This window comes from Mauremys mutica, chromosome 6 (genome assembly GCF_020497125.1).
Source record: "Mauremys mutica isolate MM-2020 ecotype Southern chromosome 6, ASM2049712v1, whole genome shotgun sequence".
NCBI classification, from domain to species: domain Eukaryota; kingdom Metazoa; phylum Chordata; order Testudines; family Geoemydidae; genus Mauremys; species Mauremys mutica.
The window spans coordinates 118,548,554-118,561,959 of record NC_059077.1 but is presented as its reverse complement, the minus strand read 5'-3'; the positions used below and the strand labels follow the sequence as shown (position 1 = coordinate 118,561,959).

The window sequence follows — 13,406 nt, the reverse complement described above, 5'->3', positions numbered from 1 at the left end:
ATTACATGGATGCACATCAGTCACTGAAATTAAACACACAAATGTTCCATTAGACCTATAATTATTTGGATACACACGGTTCTGAATATCTGGCCTTTAGTATATAGAGGGTATAGAACAGCTAATAATTTACAAAACACACCTTTAGTAGTTGGATTTTAGAAGAGTCTAAATGGCAAATTACTACTACTACATCTACATCATATAGCCGGTTTTCTCTAGTATCTGCTACTTTTATTTTGGTTTCTTTCACATCTAGTATCTGGACCATGGTTTCCACCAATATATGCTTTGAATTAACAGATCTGCTCCACAACTGAATCATGTTTGAGTACTTGGATGATAGGGCTAGTGTACACGGGGAAACTACCTGGCATTGCTAGAGAGAAGTGATACTCAGACTGAGGCTTGGGAGCCGCAAGGGGCGCTTTAATGCATCTCCTGTGCCTCTTTGCAGCACATGAAATTAAAACTCGGTTTGATTTAATTAACAATCCACCAGGATGCTTTTACTATGGTATTAACCAATTGTCAAATATTCGGTCAGTCATTTTGCAGTGAGAATGATGTGTACATGAAACAATGGATTCACACACCTATGGCTCTTGGGAAAGTTGATCTCTAATTTAGCACCTGAACCGCTGAGGTCTGAGTATCCCTGTTGTAGAGGAATAGTCTATTTTGTTGTAGCTATGCTGGAAACAACTCCCTAAAGTGACTTTTATTCTGAAATAGTGCCCACATTGCGGGGTCGGGGGGGGGGGAATACCAGAATAGCTGACCTCTAGCAGATTACTTACTCTGCTCTAGTTATGGTGAAAAATGTCCCCCTTGTAGTCAGTCTTAGTTTTGAATGTTTTACTTGGTTGGTGTATCTCCCCTTCATATGCAAAAAATTATTTTTATTGGTCTCTTGAGGTGTGTTAGTTTCTCAAATGGGCATGTTAGGTTTTTTTTTTTTAATATTCTCCGACTGATTTACATTTACATACAGTAGAACCTCAGTTACGGACACCTTGGAAATGGAGGATGTTTGTTTGTAGCAGAACAAAACATTGTTTCAAAAGTGTACAACTGAACATTGACTTAATTCAGTTTTGGAACTTTACTATGCAGAGGAAAAATGCTGCTTTTAACCTTCTTAATTTAAATGAAATAAGCACAGAAACAGTTTCCTCGCCTTGTTGAATCTTTTTTTTTTAAACCTTCCCTTTATTTTTTTTTTTTTTTTTAGTGGTTTACATTTAACACAGAACTGCACTGTACAGTATTCGCTTTTTTTGGTCTCTGCTGCCTGACTACGCACTTCCAGTTCCAATTGAGCTGTGTGGTTGACCGGTCAGTTCGTAACTCTGGTGTGTGTAATGCTGAGGTTCTACTGTATGTTTTCTGGAGTTTTCATTATTTGATTAACTATGTAGTAACAGAAATTGTGATTTCTTGTAAAAAAAAATACTTGGAACATATGAATTATCACTTAAAATTACTGTAATGGGAACATTAAATCATAGTAGTGAACTACTGTGGAGTCAAAACTGGTTGATGAATTTATAGGTGGTTTCACTTTTTTTAAACATAATATTTGGTGGGTTTTTTTCCATGCGCTATTCTGCTACAGCCAAGACTAATTGATTTTGTTTATAGACTCCTGAAAAGGGAGCTTTATTGCAAGTGAATAAATGCGTTTAGATAGGGTATGTGGGAAGAGTATTTAGTGGAAAAAATACTCTATGTGAATGATTGAAAGCAAATACCTGTTTTTGGCATGGTCTACCAGAAGGGTGGATTATGTGAAGCATGGTCTGTAATAAACCTTTGTAATCCACCTGATAACCAGTAATTAATGATGATAGGATTATTCCAGATCTAATTTGATAGGATCTCCGAAATACTAGTCTCAATGACTTCCATGCTAAAACTAATCCACTTGCCGTAATCTAGAATGGAAAAACTCCCCCAGGTTTTGTAAGGAAAGAATCTGAGTGTTCATTCATGTGATTAAACGTGACCTGTCGTCATTTTGCTAACGTCCCAAGATCGGTTACAGCGAGTACGTTAGCCTGTTGCAGCTTGGGGGCAGAACCAGACCTAGCAGCAGGGGATTGCTCTACACCCTGTAGCTGACTCTCTCAGCCCACCTGTAAGGAGGCAAAGCAAGTCTTGTCCCTATTTCATAGATGAGGGCAACTTGCTGAGACAGAGAAATTCCAAGGTAACGTGGTGGGCAGTAAAGCCGGAGTCAGAATTTGGTGGTTCCTCTCTTGAGAACGCCAGGAGAGGAAGTGCCTTGCTCCCCTTGGGCTGCAGTGAAGGGACAGACCTGAGGCGATTGTTTGCTTCAGTTGTTTTCCTGTTTTTCCTTTTCTCATTGGCCTCAAGGCCCTGGTCCAATAGAACACTTGCAGGCATATTTAACTTTGAGTACATGGGATGTTCCATTGAAGTAAGAAGCTAGTGCTTTGCTGGGAGCACTCCACACCCTTCCTTAAAATGGGCTGGTCTTGGGGGGGACTCGCCAAAATGAAAAATGGTTCTGCCCTGATTGCTGCACACCACTATGCCATTGACAAGGAACACCAGTCCTAAGGCAGAGTCGTGCTGAGCTGGCAATGTCCTTCCCTGTGTGCATGGATTCATTTCAATACAAGGCAATAGAAATTGTGTTTGGAGACCTTGGGAAGGTAAAGCTTTCACAGGTGGGACCAAGTACCTACTTCTCTGTTCTTCTTGCTAAGCCGTTAGATTTTTCTGCCTTCTGAAAGGTTGGGATCTCATCCGGCTGTTTGCCTTTGCTTCTGAAGAAGGATGAAGAGGTATCTTCAGTGGGTCTCCTAGAAAGAGTCCTCTTGAGAAGATACATTGGGATTCAGAGAATCTTGAGATGGGAAAACAGGGCTCTGTTGTGGTTCTCCCCATGCACCTCTTCAAGCAGCTTGGATTTCCAGTGGCAATTTCTTTAGGAGTTACTGGTGCATGGAACAGTAGTAACTTCTCTTCTGCTGCTTCTTCCACCTTCACCAGGAATGGCAAAGGGAGTAAAGCCATTGGCAGCACAGCTTCTCCAGGAAGGTGTCTGCAGGATAGGCCGTGATCTGTAGGGTTCTGCACTGAGTGCCACATGGATCTTGGTGGGGCTCTTAGCCTCTGTGGAGGCAACAAACTTTCATTGCTTTTTTCACTTTCATAATCTGGCTACAAACATGCCTTTAAAAATAATAATTAGATTCTGCAGAATGCAGCAAAATCCACAGCCACGCCCTATTTCACTGTCCTGTTTTGTGCTTCTGTGACTGGGGCGGAAGCTGGCATTGCATGTGACATGCCTTTTTTGGGCAGGGCACTGTGATAAACTTCAGTTCAAGGAAACTGCACCAGTAGGAAACTCCTCCAGGTTTCTGACCTTGATGGTCTTTGGATTGAGAAAAAGGAAAGGCGCAGCAGTGCAGTTAGAGCCGCTGTAAACCATTCCCGTTATTGTTCGGATGCTGCTTTCTGCGCCTCTTGTAAATTTCCTCATTGCGAAGCAAAGCAATTAGATACACTCGAAGGACTGAATGCTTTGTGCTCTTTCCTTAATAAAAGATGCTGGATGAAACGTTAGTGAGATAAATGGATAGTTTCAGATTTTGTTGCTTTCAGCAAAAATGGATAATTTTAGAATAAGACCCACTTGCTAAGAACGCCTAGAATAATTTTCCATTTTGGTCGGCCTAGAGATTGTATAATCTGTTTTTATTAGTAGTTATAATGGGCCTTTGAGAAAAATCCTTCCCCACTTACCAATAAGAGATCTCCATGGTAATGAAGCGCCGACTATTAGACCCACAATTTTAGACTTGCATTCAGATTGTTATGCATTGTGTCCTCTTGTTTTTCTGTGAACTTGAACCTTGCTAAAGCATTGATCCTGCCCCATAGATGTGAATGGGAATTTTGCCATTGATTTCAGTGGTTGCAGGATTAGGCCCTATAAATAACAATGCAAAGATGTAGAGTTGCTGTTGCTCGTGGACTGCTACCTTATTAGCATCGTAACCTCAATTTATGAAGAAAGTCTGGTATACTTTCACCAACACGGCCAAATTCCACTCGGTTAGCAGTATATTTGGCTTGCCTGTAACGGCAAACTAGACTAGTAAATACATTATTTTAAGAAAACCTAAGGTGAAGGTTTTGAATTGGAAAAACTAGTTCAGCAAAAGTCAACAGCCCAGGAATTATTTTGCAGGTCCCATCAAAGTCTCCTGTTGCTGTGAGAAAGAGGTAGACATTCCTGCACTGGCTATACTGGGTGAGAGGGATGTGGAATTGCTTCCTTACTGATCTTGACTATATTGAATCTTTCAGATTCTTTCATGATTAGCACTAGACCCAGGAGCTTCTTGTTAAAACTACCTCTGGCAGATGACAAGATTAGTAGTTAAAAGAGAATGTGAATCACTTCATATATAACTAAATTCAAATGAATTCTGCTGAATTAAATCACCCTTTAAACTTTCATTGTCTAGTACTCCAGCTTCTGTAGTGGTTTGCGAATTCAGCTTCTTTCCATTAAGCAGTAAATGTGAGGCCAGACTTATTCATATAGATCGGGCAGGATGTTTGCTCTGCTAATCAAAAGACTGTAAACAGTTGAAGGCACCTTGCTTTGAACATTGGCCCTTGTTTGTTTTTTTTAGTAGCCATTATTATTTTCTCCTCCTCCTTTTCGAATTAACCATTTTTAGTGTTCTCTTTACAATTGAAGGGATGAAGAGAATTGGCCCCATCCCTAGTTTAGAAAAGTAACAACTGGAATATTAGTAAACAAGAATTTGAAGACGGGGGAAGGCTAGTAAACAGTCAGAGAACCTGTTCCCTGTAAATTCAATGTAGTATCTCGGCGGCGTCTGGATTAAAGCCTGTATTAGTGAAAACTGATGACTGATTGCTGTGTGGCTAATCACCTTCAAGCAAGGTCTTTTGTATTTGTCAGCCATTTGAATAAACACCACCTGATGAAACAAGCGTGCCCTGGCTTCTAACAGCAAAAAAAATCTATTCATCAAACAAACCGCCGTAAAGAAGAGGTAGCGTAATTAGAGATACAGTTCTGTACAAAATAGATTCACTATATTCTCAGAAGAAAACAAGGCTGGTCTGATGCTACAGTTCCCCCTGTGTTTGCAAACTTTTAAACCTCTCTCTTAAAAACGATTTCTGCAAGCTCTCGTCATGCCGGTCTGGTTTGCTTGGGGCATAATGCTTGAAAAATCCATTCTCAAGGCTAGATGGTGACCTAGCTTGGAACAGTTCCTAATTATTGATTTTGACGAGATCCCCGTCGGCACTGGCTAGCATAACCGCGTTTACAGAAACCATTTAAAAACTAGCTTTAAAATCTATTTCTGAACAAAGGCAAGGCTCATGTGAACAGGACCAAAGAAGATGCATAGAAAGTGGGCATAAACAACTGCTGGTTGGAATGCAGAATATCTGGTGGTAATATTGGTAGCTGCCTGTGAGACAAGCCACCCGACTGACAATTTCAAACTCCCCTCCCCTTCTCTCGGACCCCTGGTTAGTTCCCTCTCTGCCAGAGGAGTCCACAAGCATAAAACTTTTGAAGAACCCACAGGATTGGATTCTTCCTGCTGAGTTTGCTGTAATCTCTGCTGCATGCACGCATACTTTCTAAAGTTTCTAGCCCTTCTGGCAGTGAAGATGGCAGTGATAGTCCAATGTACTTCTGTCCTGTTGAGTCTGCAGCCGTACAAACTAAGAGCAGAGAGATGTCAATGCCTCCTTATGCATTATGCTTAAATAGATGACCATATAAGGCCCATGTAGTTTCTTGCGTCACTGCCGAGTACTATACAGGGTACTGCAGCTGGATTTATCTTGGACAGCTTGACTTTCAACGAGAAACAGCATTTGGAACGTGCTCTCTGCTGCAGCGGCTGGAGAAGCAGTTGAAACACAGCTGGAAACAACTGGGTTTAATTTCGGTTTTGACTCTGAGAGCCTTGCCCCCCCTCCCCCAAAAAAAAAAAAGCCCGCAAAAGCTTCTGCTGCCAGCTCAGTGGATTCAAATGAAAACAAAACAAAATCGGCATTTTTTTAACTTCTATGCAAGTGTAATGAGTGTATTGCTTTTCGGTGTAAATGCTGTTAATTGGAGGCAGACTGGCTAAATTTCACACATGGTAGAAATTGATTTGCTGCAGATTTGGACACTCTCTCTCTTAAACTATATTGTCCAAAATAGAAACACTTACTACAGGTTTTGCCTTGATTTTTCTAAAACCTTATAGTAGAGTAAATTTCTTTAAAATAGAAATCTGTTAGGCCACTGCGCAATTTAGGAGAGTCTAGGTATTTTTTCAGATACTTTTAGATGTTTCCTTACTTGTATTCCTCACAAAAATGCCTGTAAAACCATTTAAAGTGGGTTCTCAGTAAAGTTTGGGATATTAGTGTAAGCAACAAAATTCAGTTATTTGGAACGGGGGAATGATACATTTTACCAGTTTGTGGAAACTGAGGCCCTGCGCTCTTACTGAGGGCACCAGAATAAAGCACGCATCTGTTAGAAGTTAGACACATGGGTGGGGGTGGGAGATGTAGGTTAGTGAGCTCTGTAACATGCAGATCTCCTGTTAGTGATTTAAAGAGAAGAGGTATTTTGTATTGAAGTTCCAGGATGGCTCTCGGAACTCTTGCAGGTGCTCAGAATGAGTCTTGCTTCTCTTGACTTGGCGACACACCTGGAAAACACGATAGTTGCTATCCTCCCCCACCCAAAGTAATTGGGTATGTTATTCCATAAGTAGATAAAGAGCTTTGTAAGGTAACAATGTGATAGGGCATGTGTGGTGGTTTTGGCCATATAGCACTGGAGAGCATTCGCACCTACTGGACTTGAAATGCAGAAAGACTCGGTTAATGTGCGTGAAATGCTGACCACCCCACTGAAATTAAATCCTTGGAAAGAAAATGCAGCAACAAGAAACAGTGGAAATAGCCATGCTAGCCACGCTTTCTCAGAATGAGGATGATTTGTCCTTAGCATGCAGGGGACATAAATTTACATCTCTTTGTTTTCGTAGCATTGCGGAAATCTCTGATATCAGGCGGCTCTCTGTGTTCATAACTATTCTGTAACCATGTAAAATGTCTGTCTCAGGTTCTTCTCTGACCACCTCACTCTAGTGTGTGAGTGCCTCACAATCTTTAATGCATTTCCCTTTGTAAGGCCTGAGGGAGGGAGGGAAGAGCGGTTATTGCCATTTTATAGATAAAAGGAACTGAGGCCCAGAGAGACTTACTTGCCCAAAGTCACAAACGATGTTTGTAACAGAGCAGGAATCGAACCAGGGTTTCTTAGAGCCTAGGTTAGTGCTCCAACTACTGGACCATTCTGTAAGCTGCCTCTGAGTCCTTCAAAAAATAGAAAAACTGGATGGGGGAAAAGTGCAACGTATCAAGGCACATACTTGAATCCTCTAGGCCAGTTCCCTTGGGGTTCCATGAAAGCTGTTATGTCACCAGCATTGTGCCTGGTTATGAGGAGCACCCGGCACATGCCGATCAAGTTACTTACCTCTGTGAGTTGCTCTTAAGCTGATGGAACTGAGATGGTGACAATCAGTTGACTGACCCATAGGGCAACTGATGTTCTTGGTAGATTGAGTGGTCAGAGTTCTGTTAGGAGAGCTACTTAAACTTCATGATGCCTTTATGTAGTTGGTGTCTGATCCTTCTGCAGCCTTTTATGCACTGAGACCTGACTCTGTCTCTCTCTTGAGTGTGCTCCCTCCTGATTTATTTTCTGGCTAGATGCGCGGAGAGCTGAAAAGCCTTTTCTTCAGTGAGTATATTGAACACAGCACTGTCTATGGTACAGTGATTCTCTCTTGCTGAATCCCTACTTGATGGTTACACATAGCAAATGGTTGGACACACGCAGAACAGAGCACCAAACAGTGTTAATTTATTTAGACCAGGGGCTTTCAACTTTTTGTAGTGTGGAGTCAACCGTCCCTCTGTTAACAGAGGGATTGTATCATGAGCCACCTCTGTTCTCTCATCCCCCAGTCGTACAGACAACATTCCCTCCCGTTTGTGATTAGCCACTGCTAATATGGAAGGTGAAATTAGGTGTGTTAGTGTAAATTAGCCGTCTTCTTACTGTAATGTATTAGCTTGAAACATGGAACCAGACAGTTCTTTGCAGGCCCATAAGCAAGCGATCCATAAACCCCCAGTGGTTCTCAACCCACAGACTGTAGGGTTTCTAGCTAACCTCTTACTGAGGAACTGAAGATGGAAAAGAATATATTCCTGGAAGATGAATGCTGAACCCTTATTACAAAGCATGAGGTTAAATACGATTGGGGTGGATTTTGTTGTGTGTTAGTGATGAGTCTCTCCTACCTTCTCCTCACAGTCTTTGTGGGCCGTTGCTTCTCATTGTTCCCTGGGTGACTGTAAGCTGAAAGTATCTTCTGTGTGAGGAACCAGACTGTGCCCAGAAGGCAGAAGCCTGGCCTGTCTCTTTGTTAAGGCTTCCAGTTCAGGGGGCTTGTTTGACCCCTCTGCTGCCTCTGGAGGTTCAGATGGCCGTGGTCAGTCAGGGGAGTGTGACTGCTACTGTGGAAAGGGCTGTGTGCCGCTCCCTAGCCCTTTCGATTGGAGGGAAAGTGCAGCTGGTCCCGAGTGCAGCTGTTTGCTTTCTTAGTGGTTTATGCATGCAGTATCCGACACCTGTGTCCTGCAGTCTGCACTGGCTTCCAGTTCGCTTCAGATAGCAATGCCTGTCCGCTGGATTCAGCCTATAAATGGAGGGGGTGGCCTCGCGGCTGGGTCGGCCTTCTCTTAGTGGAGACCTGCTTGGGTGCCAGGGCTGATGGGCCCCTAGATTTTGTGTCAAGAGACAACGGTCAGGGCAGGTTGCTGACTCTGGGATCTGGTTTGGCCACGGTACAGAGCTTACCCTCTCGGGCTGTCCCTCAATCAGCCCACCCCCTGAGGAGGGTCTGGAGGCGTGTGATGGGCAGGGAGGGAAAGTTACTTACGCTGCCTGGGGCAAGAGCATTTTTTTAGAACTAGGGTGACCAGATCCCAAGAGTGAAATATCAGGACACATTGCGGGGGGGGGGAGCAGAGACAGACACAGGTTCACTGCCCCAACTGGAGCACACTGGTCCGCCTGGCTCTGTGCTACCAGCAGGCCCCTTCCTGTTGGGGGTGGGCCCATGCTGCGCCACACAGATCCCCTGCCCAGCTCCCCCTGGATCCACTCTGCCCAGAGCCCCCCCTACAGCCCTTCCACCACAAATGCACAGAGCCGGGCACACACACCCTGCCCAGCGCCCCTCTGCCCGCAGCCCCACCGCAGCTGCCCAGCACACCATACAGAACCCCCCACTCGCTAGTTTCCCAATACACACACAGATTTCCCTTCCTTCCTTCCTCCCAGTGCCCTTCCCCACAGCCCCACCACCACAACTACACACTGCCCCACACGGACCCACACTGCCCAGTGTCCTGACACACACAGATCTCTCCCACTGCCCAGCACCCCCAACAGGCCCCCACTGTCTAGCACCCCAAAACACACAAACCTCCCCCACAGCCCAGCAGCCCACGCACACCTCCCAGACACATGACTTATGAGGAGAGGCTGAGGGAACTGGGATTGTTTAGTCTGCAGAAGAGAAGAATGAGGGGGGATTTGATAGCTGCTTTCAACTACCTGAAAGGGGGTTCCAAAGAGGATGGATCTAGACTGTTCTCAGTGGTAGAAGATGACAGAACAAGGAGTAATGGTCTCAAGTTGCAGAGGGGGAGGTTTAGGTTGGATATTAGGAAAAACTTTTTCACTAGTAGGGTGGTGAAGAACTGGAATGGGTTCCCTAGGGAGGTGGTGGAATCTCCTTCCTTAGAGGTTTTTAAGGTCAGGCTTGACAAAGCCCTGGCTGGGATGATTTAGTTGGGTTTGGTCCTGCTTTGAGCAGGGGGTTGGACTAGATGACCTCCTGAGGTCCCTTCCAACCCTGAGATTCTATGATTCTATGGCACTCTCACTGCATCACACCCTGCTCCTTTCCCTGGCCGCACTCACCGGCCCTGCTGGGAGGGTCTCTGGCTCCTAGGGTGAGAGCGGTGAGGGGAGTCTCCAGACTCTTCACGTGCTGCGCCCGCCACAAGCGCGAGCTCCGTGGCTCCCGTTGGCTGGGAAAAGCGCCAATGGGAGCTGCTGGAGGCGAGGAGTGGGGCTTCGGGCGCCGGCAGCACACAGAGCCCCCCGCCACCCAAGAGCCAGAGGGACCTCCCAGGCAGAGGCAGCAGGTTTGTATAATTTTTGGTGGTGCTCAAAATGGTGGTGCCCCCCCGCTCCCGCCCTGTAAGCCGATATAAAATGAAGCTACAGCACGTCGGCACCACAAGATTACAAGGGTCAATTAAAAGTGGAAAGTCAGAAGCAGCACTTGCCTGCTTCAATATACGGTATTAAATTTTGTTGCACCTGTTGTGACGAAGTGGGAATGTTCTTAATGTTTTCTCTGAATACTGTGTGGGTGCCTCAGTTTCCCTTGCAAGGTGCCAACTGAAGGTGTTGGGGACAAAGAGATCAGGTGGCCTCCTTGTCCAGAAGAGAGACAAAGGCTAGAGGCGGGAGTGTCAGTTTGGAGCTGGCTGGGGAAATGGGGAGAGGCCCAGAACTTGGGTCTGGGCTCCCAGCCCCCCAAGATGGACCTGACTGAGGGGTCCTGGTTTCTGTACCTACAAGCTCTGTTTAAACTGTGTTCCCGTCATCTAATAAACCTTCTGTTTTACCGGCTGGCTGAGAGTCATGTCTGAGTGCAGAGTTGGGGTGCAGGGACCTCTGGTTGCCCCAGGACCTGCCTGGGCACACTCGCTGCGGAAAGCGCACGGTATGGAAGGGCTGAATGCTCCAAGGTCAGACCCAGGAAGGTGTAAGCTTCTTGCCCTGGAGACAGTCTGCTCAGAGAGAGGAGGCTCCCCCAGAGTCCTGACTGGCTTTGTATGGAGTTGTTCCAAAGCATCACAGCATCCCCTTCCACACCATGCACTTCCCGGAAGTCCGCACAGGCACTGACACTCCTCTGGCCTTTGTCTCTTTTCCAGGCATTAGGAGGCCACCTGATCTCTTTGTTCTCCAACACCTTCAGTTGGCACCTTGCAAGAGAGCGGCCCAGGCCATCAGTTGCCCGAGACAGGGTTTCGGCCATTCTCTGTGCAGATGGCATCACACTGGCTCTCTAGGGCTCTACAACAATCACACCCCCTTATCCCACCATCTAGATCCTTGAGAAATGCATAGGGGAAACTGAGGCACCCACACAGTATTCAGAGAAGAACATTCCCACTTCGTAACACCTGTATACAACTAGTTATATACTTTAAAGGGTGTAAAATAATCAAGTATTGTGCTAAACACAATGATACTCCAAACTGACCACCAAATTTAAGTTGCACGTTTTTCCCCTGGGATGAGGGCTCTGGGGTGGGGCTGGGGATGAGGGGTTCACAATGCAGGAGGGTGCTCAGGGTTGGGGTGCTGGGGGTGGGCTCTGGGATAGGGCAGGGCTGGGGAATAAGGAACTTGGGATGCAGACAGGCTGCCCCAGGGCTAGGGCCAGAGAGGACTCCCCCCCACCCCGTTACCGGCAGCAGCTAGCTCCAGGGGAGGGACCCCTCCTCTTTTTCCCCCCCCCCCCTTCCCGGCAGCACACTCACTCTGCACCACAGTCACTGCACATGCTCCTAGGGCCTCTCTCAGGTCCAGAAAGCCCACTCGCCTCCCCTATGGTGGGTACCGGGGGGAGGGGTTGCCATCACGTGTGGCCTCCCCTGCTGTTGCCCCTCACCATAGCCTCACTGGGGATGGGGGATATGGCTGCCCCTTTCCCAGCGTGGGGCAGGAGTGGGGGCTGCACGGTGGGGGCTGCGGGGGGCAGGGTGTCACAAAATTCACCCAAGCCCCAGCTGCTCAGGTCTAGGAAGCCCCCTCCCCCATCTCCCCTGTGGTGGGTGGGTGCTGGGGGGTGGGGGGGGACTGCCATCACATGTGGCTTCCTTCCTTCCCTGCTGCAGTCTGCTGCCCCTCGCCCTAGCCCACTGGGGATGGGGCTGCCCCTTGCCCAGCATTGGGCAGGAGTGGGGGCTGCGGGGGGGAGGGGGTGGATCACAGGGTCAAACCTCACCAAAGCCCCAGCAGCTGCTCAGGTGAGTGAGGTCCACTCCAGATGTCCATCTCCTGGCTGGAACCCCCCTTGGCGTCTCTTCCAGGTGGGTGCCGGGGGACGGGAGAGAGGGCTCCCAAGCAGGTGCGTTCCCCCCCCTCCCCCTCCTGAGCTGCTCCAACAGGCTGCCAGCCGCTGCTCTCTATAGCCTTAGGCAGAAGCAGCCGGCAGCACAAGCTAGGGAGAGAGGCACGGGCTGGTTTTTTTTCAGGCAGGGAAGCTCGGGGCGGGGAGATGCACCGAGGCAGGGGGGGCAGGGGTGAAACCCAGCTCCAAATATTGGTGGAGCACAGCCCCCAGCCTTGAATATTCCTGGTGTTCGGGCTCCACGAGCCCATATAACCTGCCGCCTCTGCTCCCAGTGGGTGAGGTGGGGAGTCCTGGTGGTGCTCACCTGGGGTGGCTCCCATCCCAGGAAGCATCCGGCAGGCTGGTCCCTCTGGCTCCTAAGGTAGAGGGTCGGGGGGGTGGTGGTGGAGGGCTCTCTGCCCGCTCCCGGCACCTGCAAGCCCCGCCCCTGCAGCACGTGCTGCTCCTGCCGGCCGGCGGGTGCTGGGAGCTGCCCCAGGAAGCGGAGAGCGGCAGCGCCAACAGTCCCCGATATTGGGACAAAGGCCGTCCCGACCGATGTAAGGTTGGGACGTGGGACAAGTCCCCTAAAATCGGGACTGTCCCACATCTGCTCACCCTATTTAGGACATAAGAATGGTCACACGGGGTCAGACCAAAGGTCTAGCTAGCCCAGTATCCTGTCTGCGGACAGTGGCCATTGTGTGCACAGTGGCTAGCACAGTGTGGGGCCGGCAGCTGGCTGGGGCTGTTAGATGCTATCCCAATGCAAACTGCTCCTGTTGTTGGTGGTGTTTCCATTACAGTGGTGGTGGGGGAGGGGATCTGATGGGTGTGCTATATAAATTACTTACATGCATTTATGCAAAAATAATTAAGCATTTGGAAGTGCTAGAGAATTCTTCTCCTTTTGGCCTTAATCTGGAAAAGGATCCAAATAAAAGCAATGTAGGGCTTTAACAAACTGTTTTAAAAAAATCTCTAAACTTCTTAGAAACTGTGAGGATTTGCAACTGTCAGCAAGTATAAAAGAAACCATATGTCAGCATAGGCCAGCTGCTTTATCTAGGCTGAGAATTTGTAAAT

At 47.4% G+C, this 13,406-nt stretch overlaps 1 protein-coding gene across 1 annotated transcript in view; it reads left to right on the top strand.

The window, feature by feature from the left end:
* SHB (SH2 domain containing adaptor protein B) overlaps nucleotides 1–13,406 on the top strand; it is a 138,364-nt gene that overhangs the window by 25,318 nt on the left and 99,640 nt on the right. The gene's annotated exons all lie outside the window — the stretch shown is intronic.